Consider the following 18131-nt stretch of genomic DNA (forward strand, 5'->3'; position numbering starts at 1 on the left):
CGGCAAGACTTCATAAAGAGGTGCGAGAGGGAAAAGAACACGGAGAGCAGCTGATTGGTGAGTAGGTTGTTGAGTATTTCTAGTCTTTAAAGCAGAAGTAAGGTCTTTGGTTTGTGTTTAGGTTTCTAGTCATCTTTTTCTCTTTTCTTAAAAATAGCTTGTTAAGTATAAAGTCGATACTGGTGTAAAAAATAATTACAATAAAATGTAAAGAGCGGGGGATTCTTCAAGTGTAAGGAACAGGGATACTAGAGTAATTAATTAATAAATTAAATAAAATGCGATAGTGATGGCAGGGAGGGTGATGTGTTGCTGCTGCAGCATGTGGGTCTTGGTGGATACCAAGGCGATCCAGAGCGAACACATCTGCAGTAAGTGCTTGCAGCTCGAGGATTTTCAGATCCGAGTTAAGGAATTGGAGTCCGAGCTGCAGACATTGCGCCACATCAGGTGGGGGAAAGTTACCTGGACACTCTGCTCCAGGAGATGGTCACACCCCTCAGATTAGGTAATTCAAATTTGATCTTTAATCAAGGACAGGAAGGTGTGACTGCAGGAGAGGCAGGTATGAGGACCCAGGGGGAGTGTTTGAGGAGCCTCGGCCCCTGCAACTATCCAACAGTTACAAAGTTCTTGCAGGCTGTGTGGATGAGAGCAGGGACTGCAGGGAGGATGAGCGAACTGACCACAGCACCGTGGAACAGGGGCCAGGATCTTTAGGTCGGTGAGCAGGGCTCGCTCGCCGGCACGTAAAATGACATGGGGTGACGTTGGGTGGAACTCCCGACGTCACCCTGCGTCATTTCAATTCTTAGATTGGCGGGGGCGCAGCCGAACCAGCTGTTTGCCCGCCGGCCTGTCAAAGGCCTATTGAGGCCATTTAAAAACTAATTGACATAATTAAAGGACCTGCCTGTCCAACCTTAAGGTTGGTGGACAGGCCGGGAGCCCTGGCGGGCTTCAGCAAAACCTCATCCACGGTCGGGGTGAGGTTTCGTGAGGGATTTAAAAAATTTAATAAAGGTTTGATTAAAAGTGATGGACATGCCCCAACTCATGTGACAGTGTCACATGAGGGGACATGGCAGGGAAATTTTATTTTTCAACATGCACCATTTTTAAATTTGGAGCTGATCTCCCTGAGGCAGCACTTAGCCTCAGGTAGATGAGTGTGCTTTTTTGTGCGCATGCGTGAAAGAGTGCACTCTTGGATCAGGGAATTCCACCTCCCCCCCCATCGCCTGTATAGGGAGCGCATAGCGCTTCTATGCAGACATCACGCTGGGCGGGCCAATGTAAAATGGCAGTGCGCCCCTGATTGAGGGTGCCGATCAGAGGCGCGCCCGCACATGCCCGCTCCTGAACTCCCCCCCCCCCCCCCCACCAATGGGGGGGGGGGGGGGGAGAGAGTTCTTCCCAGGGAGCCATTCAAGTGGGGAGAGAAAATAGGAACATAGTTGTGGTAGGGGGGGACAATATGATTAGGGGGATAGACACTGTTCTCTGCAGCCATGAGTTTGAGTCCCAAAGGCTGTGTTGCCTGCCCGGTGCCAGGGTTAAGGACATCTCCTCAGGACTGGAGAGGAACTTGGAGAGGGAGTGGAGGGATCCAGTTGTTGTCGTCCACGTTGGTACCAACTACATTGTTAGGACTAGAAAGGAGGTTCTGCTGAAAGAATTTGAACAGTTAGAAGCTAAATTAAAAAGCAGAACCTCCAAGATAATTATTTCAGGATTACTACCTGAGCCTTGGGCAAATTGGCATAGGATAAATAAAGGCAAGGAGTTAAATGCAGAGCTCAAAGATTGGTGTGGGAGGAATGGGTTTCAGTTCACGGGGCACTGGCATCAGTACTGGGGTAGAAGGGAGCTGTTCCGGTGGGATAAGCTTCACTAGAACCGTGTTGGGACCAGTGTCCTGGCGAACCAAATAGGGCTGCAGAGAGAGCTTTAAACTAAATAAGGGGAGGGAGGATTCTGGAGAGGGGATACATGGCTTAGAAAGCAAAAGGATATGGCATCATTGCAGGGCAGCTATTTAGGTAACGATACCCAGAGTGTGACAGGAAGGGGCAGAGTGAACAAACATAATAAAAAGCAGCAAATAGGGTCAAAAGGGGGACAAAATGGTAAAAAGGCAAAATTAATGGCGCTTTACTTAAATGCACATAGTATTCAGAACAAAATATATGAATTAACGGCACAAATAGAGGTTAATGGGTATGATCTTAGCTATTATGGAGACATGGTTACAAGGAGATCAAAGCTGGGAACTAAATATTCAGGGGTATGTGACTTTTTGAAAGGACAGGCAGGGTAGCTTTCTGAGTACGAGATGGAATAAGTACGATAGCAAGAAAGGGTCTGGATTGGAAGGTGTAGAATCCATATTGCTGGAGGTATGAAATAACAAGGGGAAGAAGATACTGATGGGAGTAGTCTATAGGCCCCCTGACAGTAGCTATTCTGCAGGACAGAGAATAAATCAGGAGATAATGAGGGCATATAAAAAAGCAGTATATTAATCATGGGTGTCTTTAACCTTCATGTAGATTGGGAAAATCAAATGTGCAGAGGTAGCACGAGCAAGAATTCATAGAGTGTATTCAGGACAGTTTCCTAGAACAATATGTTATGGATCCAACCAGGGATCAGGTTATTTTGGATCTGGTTATGTGTAATGAGTCAGGTTTAATACATTATTTCAGAGTAAAAGATCCCTTAGGAAACAGTGACCATAACAAGGTAGAATTTAGCATTCAGATTGAGTGTGAGAAACTTGGGTCAGAAACAACTGTGCTAAACTTAAATAAGGGTAATTACAAGGAATGAGGGTTGAGTTGGCTAGAGTGGACTGGGAAAGGAGTTTAGCAGAAAAGACAGTTGATGAACGATGGTAGACATTTAAGAAAATAGTTCATGACTCACAACAAAGATATATCCCAGTGAGGAAGAAGGATCCTAGGAAGGGGATAAACCAACCATGGCTAACCAAGGAAGTTATGGATAGTATCAAATTGAAAGGTAAAAAACATACAATGTGGCAAAGATTAGTGGTAAGCCAGAGGATTGGAAAAGTTTTAAAAACCAACAAAAGATGACCAAAAAAAAATAAAGAGGGAGAAATTAAACTTTGAAAGTAAACTAGCAAATAATATAAAAACGGACAGTAAGAGCTCCTTTAGATATATAAAAAGGAAGAGAGAGGTCAAAATGAACATAGGCCCCTTAGAGAATGGGGCTCGGGAAATAATAATGGGGAACCAGGAAATGGCAGATGAGTTGAATAAATACTTTGCATCAGTCTTCACAACAAAAGACACTAATAGCATCCCAAGAATACTAATAATCAAGAGGCAAAATGCAGGGGTTGGGGGGGGGAGGGGGTGGGGAAGAAATAAATACAATAACTGTCATTAAGAGAAAAAGTACTAGGGAAACTAATGCTGGACCTGATGGATTGCATCCTAGGATATTAAAGGAAGTTGCTACAGAGGGAGTGGATACACTAGCAGTAATCTTCCAAGAATCCTTTGATTCTGGAAAAGTTCCAGAGGATTGGAGAACTGCCAATGTAACACCCTTATTCAAAAAGGGAGACAGAGAAAAAATAGGTATCAACTCGCAGACACTTCCACCTACCTCTCCCTGGACCATGACCCCACCACTGAACATCAAGCCACTGTTTCCAGGACTGTCACTGACCTCATCTCCTCTGGGGATCTTCCTCTCATAGCTTCCATCCTGATAGTCGCCCAACCTCGGACGGCCCGCTTCTACCTCCTACCCAAAATCCACAAACAGAACTGTCCCAGTAGACCGATCGTGTCAGCTTGCTCCTGCCCCAAGGAACTAATTTCTCGTTATCTTGACTCCCTTCTTTCTCCCCTTGTCCAGTCCCTTCCCACCTACATCCGTGATTCCTCTGACACCTTACGTCACATCAACAATTTCCAGTTCCCTGGCCCCAACCGCTTCCTCTTCACCATGGACGTCCAATCCCTCTACACCTCCATCCCCCACCAGGATGGTCTGAGGGCCCTTAGCTTCTTCCTCGAACAGAGGCTCGAACAATTTCCATCCACCACTACTCTCCTCCGTCTGGCTGAACTTGTTCTCACGCTGAACAATTTCTCCTTCAACTCCTCTCACTTCCTCCAAATAAAAGGTGTGGCTATGGGTACCCGCATGGGCCCCAGCTATGCCTATCTCTTTATGGGGTATGTGGAACATTCCTTGTTCCAGTCCTACTCTGGCCCCCTTCCACAAGTATTTCTCCGGTACATCGATGATTACTTCGGTGCTGCTTCATGCTCTCGTCAGGACTTGGAAAAATTTATTAATTTTGCTTCCAATCTCCACCCCTCCATCATTTTCACGTGGTCCATCTCTGACACTTCCCTTCCCTTCCTTGACCTCTCTGTCTCAATCTCTGGTGATAGACTGTCCACCAATATCCATTACAAGCCTACCGACTCCCACAGCTACCTCGACTTCAGCTCCTCACACCCCGCTTCCTGTAAGCTCCATCTCATTCTCTCAGTTTCTTCGCCTCCGTCGCATCTGTTCTGATGATGCTACCTTCAAAAACAGTTCCTCTGACATGTCCTCCTTCTTCCTTAACCGAGGTTTTCCACCCACGGTCGTTGACAGGACCCTCAACCATGTCCAGCCCATCTCCCACGCATCCGTCCTCACGCCTTCTCCTCCCTTCCAGAAACATGATAGGGTCCCCCTTGTCCTCACTTATCACCCATCCAGCCTCCTCATTCAAAGGATTATCCTCTGCCATTTCTGCCAACTCCAGCATGATGCCACCACCAAACACATCTTCCCTTCACCCCCCCCAGCGGCATTCCATAGGGATCGTTCCCTCCGGGACACCCTGGTCCACTCCTCCATCATCCCCTACTCATTAACCCCCACCTATGGCACCTCCCCATGCCCACGCAAAAGATGCAACACCTGCCCCTTCACTTCCTCTCTCCTCACCGTCCAAGGGCCCAAACACTCCTTTCAAGTGAAGCAGCATTTCACTTGCATTTCCCCCAACTTAGTCTACTGCATTTGTTGCTCCCAATGTGGTCTCCTCTACATTGGAGAGAACAAACGTAAACTGGGCGACTGCTTTGCAGAACACCTGCGGTCTGTCCACAAGAATGACCCAAACCTCCCTGTCGCTTGTCATTTTAACACTCCACCCTGCTCTCTTGCCCACATATCTGTCCTTGGCTTGCTGCATTGTTCCAGTGAAGCCCAACGCAAAATGGAGGAATAGCACCTCATCTTCCGACTAGGCACTTTACAGCCTTCCGGACTGAATATTGAATTCAACAACTTTAGATCTTGAACTCCCTCCTCCATCCCCACCCCCTTTCTGTTTCTTCCCCCTTCCTTTTTTTTCCAATATATATAGATTTTTCTTTTCCCACCTATTTCCATTATTTTTAAGTCTTTTATGCTCTCCCACTCCCACTAGAGCTATACCTTGAGTGCCCTACCAACCATTCTTAATTAGCACATTCGTTTAGATAATATCACCAACTTCAACAACTCCGTGTTCTTTTGTCTGTGACATCTTTTGATTATCTGCGCCTATCACTGCTTGTTTGTCCCTACAACCACACTACCCCCCTCCACTTCTCTCCCCCCACCCAACATTTCCCCACCCCCCCATAAACCAGCTTATATTTTACCCCTCTCCTTGGATTCACCTAGTTCTGCTGAAGGGTCATGAGGACTCGAAACGTCAACTCTTTTCTTCTCCGCCGATGCTGCCAGACCTGCTGAGTTTTTCCAGGTGATTCTGTTTTTGTTTTTTTTTTGGATTTCCAGCATCCGCAGTTTTTTGTTTTTATATATTTTTTTAAAAAATAGGTATCTATAGGCCAGTTAACTTAACATCCGTCATTGGGAAAACGTTAGCGTCTATTATACAGGATGTAATAGTGGAGCATTTAGAAATGCATAATATAATCAAGCAGAGTCAGCACGGCTTCATGGAGGGGAAATCGTGCCTGACAAATTTATTAGAATTCTTTGAGGAGGTAAAAGCAGGATAGATAAAAGGGAACTAGAAGATATAATATATTTGGATTTCTAAAAGGTGTTTGATAAGGTATCGCATGTTAGGCTACTTAATAAGATGAGGGCCCATGGTGCTGGGGGTAGAATATTAGTATGGATAGAGGATTGGCTAAACAATAGAAGACAGAGAGTTAGGGTAAGTGGGGCATTTTCCGCATGGCAAGCTGTAACTAGTGGAGTGCCACAAAGATCGCTGCCGGGGCCACAATTATTTACAAGATATGTTAATGGCTCAGATAAGGGAAGTGAATGTACTATTGCCAGGTTGACAGATGACAAAAATAGGTGGGAAGGCAAGTGTTGAGGATGACACAAGGCGGCCACAGAGGGATATAGACAGGTTAAGTGAGTGGGCAAAAGCTTGGCTGATGGAATATAATGTGGGAAAATGTGAGGTTATGCACTTTGGCAGGAAGAATAGAGGAGCTGAATATTATTTAAATGGAGAAAGTCTGCAGAAGGCTGCAGCACAGAGGGATTTGCGGATCCTTGTGCATGAATCACTAAAAGGTAACATACAAGTTCAACCAGTAATAGAGAAGGCAAATGGAATGTTGGCCTTTATTTCAAAGGGAATGGAGTATAAAAATAGGGAAGTCTTGCTAAAATTATACGAGGCACTCGTCAGACCACACCTAGAATAGTGCGAACAGTTTTGGTCCACTTATCAAAGGGAAGATATATTGGCATTGGAGGCAGTCCAGAGAAGGTTCACTAGGCTGATCCCGGGTATGGAGGGATTTTCTTATGAGGTAGTGCAATTGAGTAGGTTGGGCCTGCACTCATTGGAGTTTAGAAGAATGAGAGGCGACCTTATGGAAACATATAAGATTCTTAGGGACCTTGACAGGTTAGATGCTGAGAGATTGTTGCCCCTTGTGGGAGAGTCTAGGACCAGAGAGCATAATCTCAGAGTAAGGGGTCGTCCATTTAAAACAGAGATGAGGAGGAATTTCTTCTCTCAGAGGGTAGTGAATCTGTGGAATTCTTTACCACAGCGGGCTGTAGAGGCTGGGTCATTAAGTATATTCAAGGCTGAGATAGACAGATTTTTAATCAGTAAGGGAATCAAGGATTATGGGGAAAAGGCAGGAAAGTGGAATTGAGGATCATCAGATCAGCCATGATCTCATTGAATGGCGAACAGACTCGATGGGCAGAATGGCCTACTTCTGCTCCTATGTCTTATGGTCTTATCTACAAGATGAACTGCAACAGCTCGCCAAAGCTCCTTCAACAGCACCTTCCAAACCCGTGACCTCTACCACCTAGAAGGACAAGGGCAGCAGATGCACGGGAACACCAACACTTGCAAGTTCTCCTCCAAGTCACACACCATCTTGACTTGGAAATATATCGCCGTTCCTTCAATGTCATTGGTGCAAAATCCTGGAACTCCCTCCCTAACAGCACTGTGGGTGTACCTACACCACAGGGACTACAGCGGCTCAAGAAGGCAGCTCACCACCACCTTCTCAAGGGCAATTAGGGATGGGCAACGAATGCTGGCCTTGCCTGCGACACCCACATCCCATGAAAGAATAAATTTTAAAAAAAATCCTGCTAAGCAGACAAATCATCGATTAGCTGGGTTACCACTACATCTAAACGGTACACACTACAATAAAACCAGTGGTTAGAATTTTCACAGGGAGAATTTAACCTGGGAGTACAGAGACTAAGAAAAAAGCAAAATACTGCAGATGCTGGAAATCTGAAATAAAAACAGAAAATGCTGGACATACTCAGCAGGTCTGGCAGCATCTGTGGAGAGAGAAACAGAGTTAACATTCAGATGAAGAAGAGTCATGTGGACTCGAAACGTTAACTCAGTTTCTCTCTCCCCAGATGCTGCCAGAGCTGCTGAGTTTTTCCAGCATTTACTGTTTTTATTACAGTACATTGAAACTGTTACTGTATCTAAGCAGTCAGTAAGTCAACAGGTTACACACAGTAAAGCATCTTCTCTATGATATAAATGCACACGAATGCTCCAGTATCAGCTTTTTCATAACTTTTCACATATTCTGTTTCAGCATGGAGTTAATATTTCATGGCAGGATACCGTAATGGTTCTTTGATAGTGCAGGTGGTATTAACTGTACTCTCACCAAACATGGTTAGCCATTTCAGCTGGCATAACTTGACAGATTCAGAGGTAAATCCATTGAAATAGTTGCAGGCAGTTAGGATTGGAGTGACTTTACTACCCACATACAAAAATTCTACAAGTTTACATACACATGCTCGCCAGGTTCAGTCTTTTGGTGCCTAGCTCATGACTTATGGGTGGATTTATGAAATCAGTAAGAAATTCATTTGCACACGGATGCTTGAGAAAGTCGTCTCTGGTAACTTGCAATGGTTTAATATAGATCAAAAGCTGTAAGCATCAATCACGAGGGCACAGTACATGCATGAGTGACTAATAGCTATTTGCCTTTCACTGAAATAACCCAAGAGGACAGCAACTGACACTAAGGAAAGGTTTCCTCTCAAAAAAGAATGTTATTAAAAGGTGCTTTTGGAAATTGTTCAAGAAACACTGAACACCATTCAAAGAAAAGGAAATAAATGATAAGAAAACACCACTGCAGGCTGAATCGCTGTAAAATGAACTCAAATCTGAGTTTTTTTGGCTTTTGAAATGTGGTATGAATTTTAAAAGCATTGTGTCCTGAACTCCAGTGGTCACAAAGAACAGAGCACCATCTGGGCTTTTTCTGAGCTCCTGAACAGTTATAAGGCCAGGCATTGTGACAGTAGTTGCTGCAAGTTCCCTTGAGAAGAAATTGCTGTTCAATACCAGGAAACTCAGTATCCAGCATATCATTCAATAATGGAGACTTACAACACAGGAGGCCATTCAGCCCATTGCACCTGTGCTGGCTCTTTATAAGGGTAGTCATGCTTCCTCCTGCATCCTTGTATTTTTTCGTAGCCCTGTAAGTTCCCCATCCATAAGCACTTCCAAATCGCTTTAAAAATTAAAAATTATTTACGGAATCAGCTTCCACCACCTTTACAAGTTGAGCATTCCAGATCCCAACAACTCCGTCAGTGAAAACATTTCTCCTCATCTCCCCTCTAGATTTTTTGCCAATGATTCTGAAATCTATGCTTGCTGCTATTGGCCCACACACCAGAATTGTTTTTACCTATCAAAACCTACCATCTTGAGAACCTGTCAGATTGCCTTCTCTGTTCCAAGGAGAACAGACCTAACCTTTCCTAGGCAGCTGAAGGCACAGCCGCCAATGGTGGAGCGATTAAAATCAGGGATGCAGAAGAAGCCAGAATCAAATGAAAAGAGATATCTCAGAGCATTGTGAGATTGGTGGAGGTTACAGAGATATGGAGGGGCAAGACCATAGAGAAGTTTGAAAACAAGGATGAGAATTTTAAAAATCAAGATGTTGCTTGGCTGTAAATCAATGTAGGTCAGCGAGTACAGGGGTGAAGGGTGAACGGCATTTGGTGCGAGTTAGTACATGAGGTCATCCAGAACTTTAAAATAATATTATACAAAATATATATACTTTGCTTCTTTACTACAACCATTCCCACTCCTTTTGCCTTTAGCTCCATGACATCTTTGTCACTTAATCTCCCCTACCTTTTAACCTATCCCTGACCTTCTCTTTTCTTCCACCTGACCCTCCCCACTTTTTTCAACAGCATTAAAGCACATCGCAATTCTACCTTTCTTCAGTTTGGAAGAAAAATCACATTGGACTCGAAACGTTAACTCTTGTTTTTCTCTCTCCACAGATGCTGCCAGACCTGCTGAGTTTTCCCAGCACTTTCTGTTTTTATTTCTGATCTCCAGCATTGGCAATGTTTTGCTTTTATTCATCCAGAACTCTGCTGCCCACATTTAAGGAGGTGGGAGGCTGACCAGGAGTGTATTGGTGTAGTCAAGCCTGGGGTTAACAAAAGGCATGAATGAAGGTCTCAGCAGCAGATGCGCTGAGGCAGAGGTGGAGTTGGGCAATGTTACGGAGGTGGTGTAAATAGGCAGTCTTAGTGACGGTGTGAATGTATGGCCAGAAGCTCATTGTGGGGTCAAAGATGACACCAAGGCTGTGAACAGTCTGATTCAGCTTCAGATAGTTGCCAGGGAGAGGGATGGGCTCTCAAGTTCTGTCGAAGGGTCATGAGGACTCGAAACGTCAACTCTTTTCTTCTCCGCCAATGCTGCCAGACCTGCTGAGTTTTTCCAGGTAATTCTGTTTTTGTTTTTGTGAGGGATGGCTTGGTGGCTGGGGAATAGAGTTTTCATCAGGGGCTGCAGACAATGGCTTCATTATTCCCAGTATTCCCAACAACACTGCACCAGACCGTGGCTTGGACTTAACTATCAGACACATTAATAGAACAATAAAGTATAAGTGAGCAGTAATAATACTAAGGTTTGACCAACTGAGAGCAAAAAAAAAACAAATTACCATAACTGCAGTACTAAACAGTAGTGTATTTGTGTCAGTTCCTGATTGTTTCACTGCCTACACAAGTTATCTAGTCTGACAGTCTCCTTATATTTTGGTGACCAAACAAATATAAAAAGCTGCCAGTCAAACATATTTGAACAAATCAAACAGGATGATTTGTATTTGAATGGAATAGTTAGACCTGAAAATAAACTCGGACATTTTTAATTTATTTATTTTGCTCCAAGTGGGAGATAGAACTTTTCCCATTTCAGTCACTTTGCAGCAAATGACAGATAGCACAGCCTCACTCTGCCTAAACCACAGGCCTCAGTCTTAATCTCTGGTGAGCACCCTACAGCACCAATGTAGGGCTATGAGGCTGTTCTATAACCTCTTATAAACTACAACAAAATTAAGGAAGCCAATGTCAAACTAAATGTGAAGGCATTATTATATCTGAGTCAGCTACATTGACAACATGGCTACAAAAGCAGGGCAGAGACTTGCCACTGGAATGAACGGTCGCCACCTGCCCCTTCATAACCTCTCCATAATCTGCAAAAATCAAGACAGGAGCCTAATGGATTATTCACCACTCACCTATATGGAATAACCTGCAACAGAAAAGCTCAAGAAACTCAACACCATGAAGGACAGAGCAGTCTGCCTGACTGGCGACCTTGCCACTGAACTCAATACTTAACTCCTCCATCATCGACGTACTGCGACTGCAGTTTGTACTATCTATAGGATGCACTGCAGCAACTGACTAAGCTTACTTTGACAGCATCTCCCTCCCCTGTGACATGACAAAAGCAGCAATGCTGTGGGAGCAACGTGACATCAAGGTTAATCTCCAAGCCACACAGATTTTGTCTTGGACAAATATTGCTCATTCCTTCACCATTGTCAATATTCTGGAATTCCCTATCGAGCAGCGTTGTGGCAGTAACATCACCATAAGAACATGAATATCTGTCTCAGGGCAATGAGAGATGGGCAGTAAAAGTGCCAGTGTCGTCCATGTCCCAAGAAGCAGCTGACAGGCTAAAGAATGAAGCCTACAAGATGAGCATTTCAATCACACAATATGTATCTGCATATGAGTGAGAAACTTAACATGATAGAATTTATCCCTACATATTAGCTTACTCAGCAGTGAGAGAAGAGGCCTATAACCTCTGAGAAATAGTATCTTTTAAAAAGTTGCTTTAAGAAGCAAAACTCAGACCTTTCGACTGGAGAAATAGTTTATTATGGTTAAGGTTCAGATAAGCATGCATTACACAAGGCATAGCCAAATTTGGTAAGGATTCAGGAGCTGCTTTCAGCCCCAAAGGCCTTGTATATATTTACATGCAGATGTTTGAGGTGGAATGTTGGCGTACAGTCATATCAGCAAAAACAAATTTTAATAATAGTAAGCCTAGATTTATATCACAACTTAATATGGAAATGAGAAATGGCCATGTTATTATGGATTGATTGCCTTTTAATTTCTTAAAATACATCTTTTAAGTGTGAGATGGAGGCCTTTTCAGCTCCAGGTGGCAAACAGATTGGTGGGTCAAAGCACATTAATATGTTTAAAGTGAAATTAAGCTGCCAATCTCAGCCGTTCTGCTGGTCAGAATCTGGGAATGAACAAGCAGTAGAATAATTGGGGACACTGGAAATGGAATGTGGACAGTGGGAAGGTGAGTGTAGGTATGTGCCCATATTTTAAATCTTATTGAGGGTATATAGCAGCCAAATTCACACTGGGACAGTAGAAATTTACAACAGAAGGCAGCCACTTGGGTTTGTGTGTGTGCCAGTTCTTTAATTGAGCAACCCAAAACTAATACCACAGTACTCTTCCCCATAGCCCTATATCACCACTGGTTTCAAATATTTAGGCAGTTTTCCCTGAATAGATTGTAAAAAGATTGGCAATTAATGACATTTTGACTACTGGAAAACCTGTTTATTTTCTCAAGTTTCTTGAAAATAAATTAGGAATCTTTCATGATTTAAAAATATACCACAAAGAGGCAAATTTGTGTAGATTACGATTAGAGATATTTTTGTTCACAAAGTTACACGCGTCAAAATTTCAAAACTTGCGATATTTCGAGTGATGAATGGAGGAGCTCCAACTAACAACTACATTAAAGAAATCTCACGGCTGAATCAAAACAGGCACAAGTTCTTTCATCAGTACAACTGTGCCAACATTGAGATGTACTGTATATTATTGTAGAGTAATCAGGCTACTCCAAGGTGCTATAATACCAGACATATACTACAGCAATTCTTCTCCACTACAAAAATGTCATACATTCCTGTGAGAAAGAAGTCAAGACAAATAATCAATGGTAAATGGTGCATAACTGAGTTCAAGTTCAGAAGTACTAGAATCTTTTCTTTTTAAAGAGAGTTCCAGCCTGGGATAGTTAAAGTGCCTGTTGCTGAGTGTAAACCACAGAGAAGTCAGTTGGCACTGCAGTCTTTTCGCATGGATTTCAGTAAAGATGATGTTAGCCAGGTGAAGCAGCTGTACGCTGCCCACTTGAACAATGATTTCAGATTTTGGCCTTACAAAGAAGGATTTCACAACAGTCCATATCCTCCCAAATACTGACTCCTGAAGACCATTCCTGCCAGCCTCCACTTGCACTCTGTGCCTCGCTGAATTGATTTCAAGGTCTTATCCTCACCTTCAAATCCCTCTTAGTGCCTCATCCCATTCCATCTGGGAGGTGCAGTTGCATATGTGAAGCTCACTGGGGTCAAAAATTTGGTGGAAAATAGAGTTAAGCCTAGTTATTGGTTGCAATTGTGCACTGAGTAAATGATGAATGACAAGAGAAATTGAGGTGATAATTAAAATATGGGGTGGGACTTCAGATTCACCACAGAAACCGAAAACCTAATGAGGAAACAGGTTATTGATTATTTGTGTCACAGAATGGTCTATTTGCAACTAATTAAATTGAACAGCACTTCAATGGCAGATCGACATGACCAAATTGAATTGTTTTGCCACAAATAGCCCGCAATGGCAAGGGGGGTAAATCCACACAGATTTTAAAAATAGCTCAAGAAATCTCGAAATTGGAGAACCCTTGTTCCATTTTCAGGATCATTTTAAAATAAAGACAACCAATCAAGATTACTTGTACACAGATAATTATAGTGAAATTATTTAGAAAGGAAAACAAATTAGAATGATGAGCCCACAATACAGAGATTCAAATGGGGTATGCATTGAATTTGAAGTACATTTATTAAAAGGTATTTGTCCTAAAAACATAAACCACCTCTTGCTGTTGAACTAGATGAATTGAGATTTGGACCCGACAATTCCTCCATAAACCTCTACAACATTGCTCACCTTTAAACTCAATGACTCAAATGATCTCTTCACTGACCTGCCACCCTCATAACTTTCAGATTGTCCATAACCGAGATTCCTTTTCTCCCCCTTTATAAATTTGAAAGTCTTGAATTTGATTAAAAATATATCCATGGGTTTATTTCAATAATGATCATGTCCTGATTGCTGTAGGTACTCTGAAAGACATCTCTACGGTGACACCGAGTTTCATTTTCTGAGATGTACATAAAAATTAAGCTGTCATATAACATTACCTTCAGGAATTGCGCTGTTACGTAATGTTATCACACAGCGTGACCTCCAACTACATTTCCAATGAAATGATGCCCATCTGTAGATTTCAGCACAAATAATTATTGCGGCTATTGTGAAAAAAAAAATGCAGACACAAACTTTTCTATTTTTTTCTTCTGGAGCTCAGCATTCCTAGTTGAGCGTGCCCACTCCCAAATGACTACGAATGATGCTCTTTAACTAACTAAGCATCTAGTAATATACTACAGGAAAAGTCTGAGGATACAGTACATTTAAATAACCAAAGTTAACACTCTTTTTATACTATGCTTCAGGTTGCTATAGAACCCCAGGATATATTTTTGAATACTGCAAGTAGCTATTAAGATTTACGTTTTGACTTGTCACATATTGTCTTTGGGTGGATTGTGACAAGAAGAATTTATTCAGCAAGAATGTGGGTACTTCTGCTCGGGGCAAGGACCAACAACTTTTCAGTAGCTTCATGTCCATTTAACATTAGGGAAAAATGTTAATGTTAAATCCACAGTAAGCTTGTTTCGCTCAATATCTGGTACTTACGCAGAATTGGACGATCATGCAAGACAAGGCAAACACATAAAGCAATTTTGCCTTTGAAGATTATCAAGCATTAAACATTCAATGTTCCCATGAAATACCATTTATTAATCCAAATTTAAAAAAAAAATTCACAGGAAGTTTTTTTCTAAAGTACTGCTTCCACCATGGCAGATACTGATGGATGAATGTCTCCTGGCTATGTGCAACACACAATTCATGTCATTTACTCTCATTAGTTATGGTGAGGTGCACAACATCAATCATGCACACGCTGGAGGCTTGACAGTAAGTGTCAATGAGAAGAAAGCATTACCTAAAAATGTTACGCCTGAGTACTGAAAAAATGCAAAAATAGCTTGGCATTACAAAACTACATTTTTGGTGAGACTACTTCTCTTAAAATCATTATCCTTTGCCTTCTGTTTGTCTGTAAACTTGGCTTGCTGAGCAAATTAGAGGAGTTTCTGGGAAAAAAAAGCTTGAGAGGTTATGGCAGAAAACTCCACTTTCCTACTTCCTCCAATACTCCCATATCCCTTGATTCCCTTAGTGCCCAAAAATCTACTGATCTCAGGCTTGAATATACTCAACAACTGAGTATCCACAGCCTTCTGAGGTAGGGAATTCCAAAGATTCACAATCCTGAGTGAAGAAATTTATCTTCATCTTAGTCCTAAATGGACATTGACCCTTTATCTTGAGACTGTGTCCCCAAGTTCTGGGCTCTGCAGCCAGGGGAATTAACCTCTTAACATCATACATTCCATGCAACAAAGCTTCTCTGGATGAGATGCCCCACAAGGCTGCTCTGAAATCTGTCTGGAAAAACTACCCAAAAATAACTGGAGTGACTTCCCCTCTGCCCCTTTACAGAGAAGATGCATAACTTCTGCTCTGGACCTCGCGCCAGCACAACTAAGATTGATAGTATGGAACATGGAGGATCACTGCTCTGCAACTAGGTTTGCAGCCAATGCACTGAGACTCCCAGTTGTGTCACTATTCTGCTCTTGCACAGATATCTTTATAGCTACCACCTGCAGCTCCTCCCCCCAACCCCCTTCTTGATCCCCAGCAGTGCTTTCTTTTACTCGTTTCAAAAAAATAAATTGGGCTTGTTCCTGGCCCACCAAGTCCAAAAGGCTTTCATCCCCACAGAGAACTGTTTTCAGCACATTTGTCCAAACCTGCATATCCCTCCACAAAAGGGAATTAATGCCTTTAAGTTGCCCCTTCCTTTTGCCCTGGCAACAAGCATAAGAGTAAGGACTAAGTACAACTTTGGCATAATAAACATTGAGGTGAAACATCTGTGATACATATGGAATTTGGGAAGATAATATTACAGGCTCAAGTAGAAACTCAAGATGTTACCAGACCACCCAGTGAAAGCACCTTTTGTTTCTCCACCCTGGGTGCTTTGCCCCATTAATCACTAAGCCAAGCCATTACTGCTCCTCTGTGTTCCTTCTCTCGTTCAACTGTCCCAAGCTCGAGTTCCCCATGGATAAGCATATTGTGATACTCTTGTGCACCTCAAATTTCTTCAAAGGGCTCTCTGAAACTCCTGCCTCTACCTTCTTAAGAGCAGTAACCCCCAACTTCCCTATTCTCCCCAAACTTTCCACCCTAGGCATCTGGGGGAGAAGTCTTGCCAACCTCCCTCCCACTCACTCCATCGATTGCTGCCCCCACAGATTCTGTCAGGGGATGAACAATCACCAACTCTCCCCATTTCCAAACAGAACACGTGTTCACAAGTTAACAAAGTCATTGTCAGTCACAATGAACAACTGACATCAGGCCTTTGAGTGAAATTTGGCTTGTAGGTGGTAACGCTTTTCTCCACACTGAAACCTTACACCCCGAGTATACTACTCACCATCTATTCCGCCCAAGCTCCTTCAGGCTGGCCCTCATTACCATATCACCTCTTGGTCTCTCCCTCTTCTCCTCTGGAGCGTTCTCATCATTAAATAGCTCACCTATTTCCACCTCTCTCAATGCCCTTTAAAATCCTATCCTCCACAATCCTGCCTATCCTCATCAAGAATTTCTCCCCAATTTATCCTCCCCCATTACCTCCCTTAGTAATTAAAATCTGTATCTCAATTCACCTTGCCGTCTCTACCTTGATTTCATCGTTCTTCTTAAACTCTGGCCCCTACATAAATTTCCTTATCCATATTTACAACCTCTCATCGGCCTTGCCATCTTACATGCAATTCAACTCACATGGTCTTGATTAAAGACAAGGCCATCTCCAACCACTTCTTTGTATACATCACCACCCACATGTCACTGCCCCTTTCCAACCCCACTTTCTTCTGTATCAGTCCACGAAACAAACTATAACCTAACTCATTTACAATTGCACTTTCAAGTTGCCGACAGCTTTGGTTTGGCCCTGATGCATTCCGACAACAGCCATTTCAGAGCAAACAGCTTTCCTGATTAGGTTAATTGAATGTCATTTCCTTTCAACAACTTAAATTATAAGCAGATTAAGGACTCTTTGTTTCATCAGAGAGTTTCTATAACCATCCTGAGTGTAACAACACAATGACTGAATGAATGATGATCCTTTGCTGCCAAGGCTAAGTTCTGGAATTCGCTCCTTAAATTTCTCTACCTCTCTCTCCTCTTCTAAGACACTCTTTCAAACCTACCTCTTCGAACAAGCTTTTGGTTATTTGTGCTAATATTTCCTTACGTGGCTCAGTGTCAAATTCTTCTCTGATAGCACTCCTGTGAGATGCCTTGGAACGTTTTACTACATTAAAGAAGCTATATAAATGCAAGTTATTGTTACATGTTAACTTCTCATTTGAATGTACTTTTTCTTTAAAGAGAGCCTATTTTAAGTCAGAAAATGTGGCACATGAAGGAAACCTGCAGGATACAGACAAAGACGCTCCCTATTCTACGTCTTCCATAGACACTGTGAAACTGCCATTAAGAGAGCAGGTGGATAACCTGTTTCCAAACTGCCATTACCATCGGCACCCATTTGTAATACTGAAGCATAATGTGGCCTATTCAAGATGTTTGGTTAATGTATGAAAAGCTTTGAGAGTAACTAATAATACGAGAGAAAGATCAAAGCCCATTACTCTGCACAGGACACATTTTAAGAATCAGTATAATTAAGTTTTTTGAGCTGTTGCTGTTTAAACAGCGTAGAATGGTAAAAATGAAAACCACATTTATTGTGTTCTATTGACGTTGCTGCAAAGTCTTTGCGCTTTTCTGAGAACTGAGAAAAAACTGAGAACGACATCATGCATTTCAATTTATCCAAAATCTGCTTACAATACCGGAGCACGTTTGCACCTATTCAAAATTTCTACTTAACATTGTTACTTTATTGAGTTATCGATGAAGGCAATGCTTGCAAATTCAAAAGGTCTGACTCT

General features: G+C 42.5%; 1 protein-coding gene across 3 annotated transcripts in view; it reads right to left on the reverse strand.

Annotated features, from left to right (window-relative positions):
* The window catches only part of mrpl13 (mitochondrial ribosomal protein L13), a 102084-nt gene that overhangs the window by 71348 nt on the left and 12605 nt on the right, over positions 1-18131 (reverse strand). The gene's annotated exons all lie outside the window — the stretch shown is intronic.

Source organism: Carcharodon carcharias, chromosome 6 (genome assembly GCF_017639515.1).
Source record: "Carcharodon carcharias isolate sCarCar2 chromosome 6, sCarCar2.pri, whole genome shotgun sequence".
Lineage (NCBI taxonomy): Eukaryota > Metazoa > Chordata > Chondrichthyes > Lamniformes > Lamnidae > Carcharodon > Carcharodon carcharias.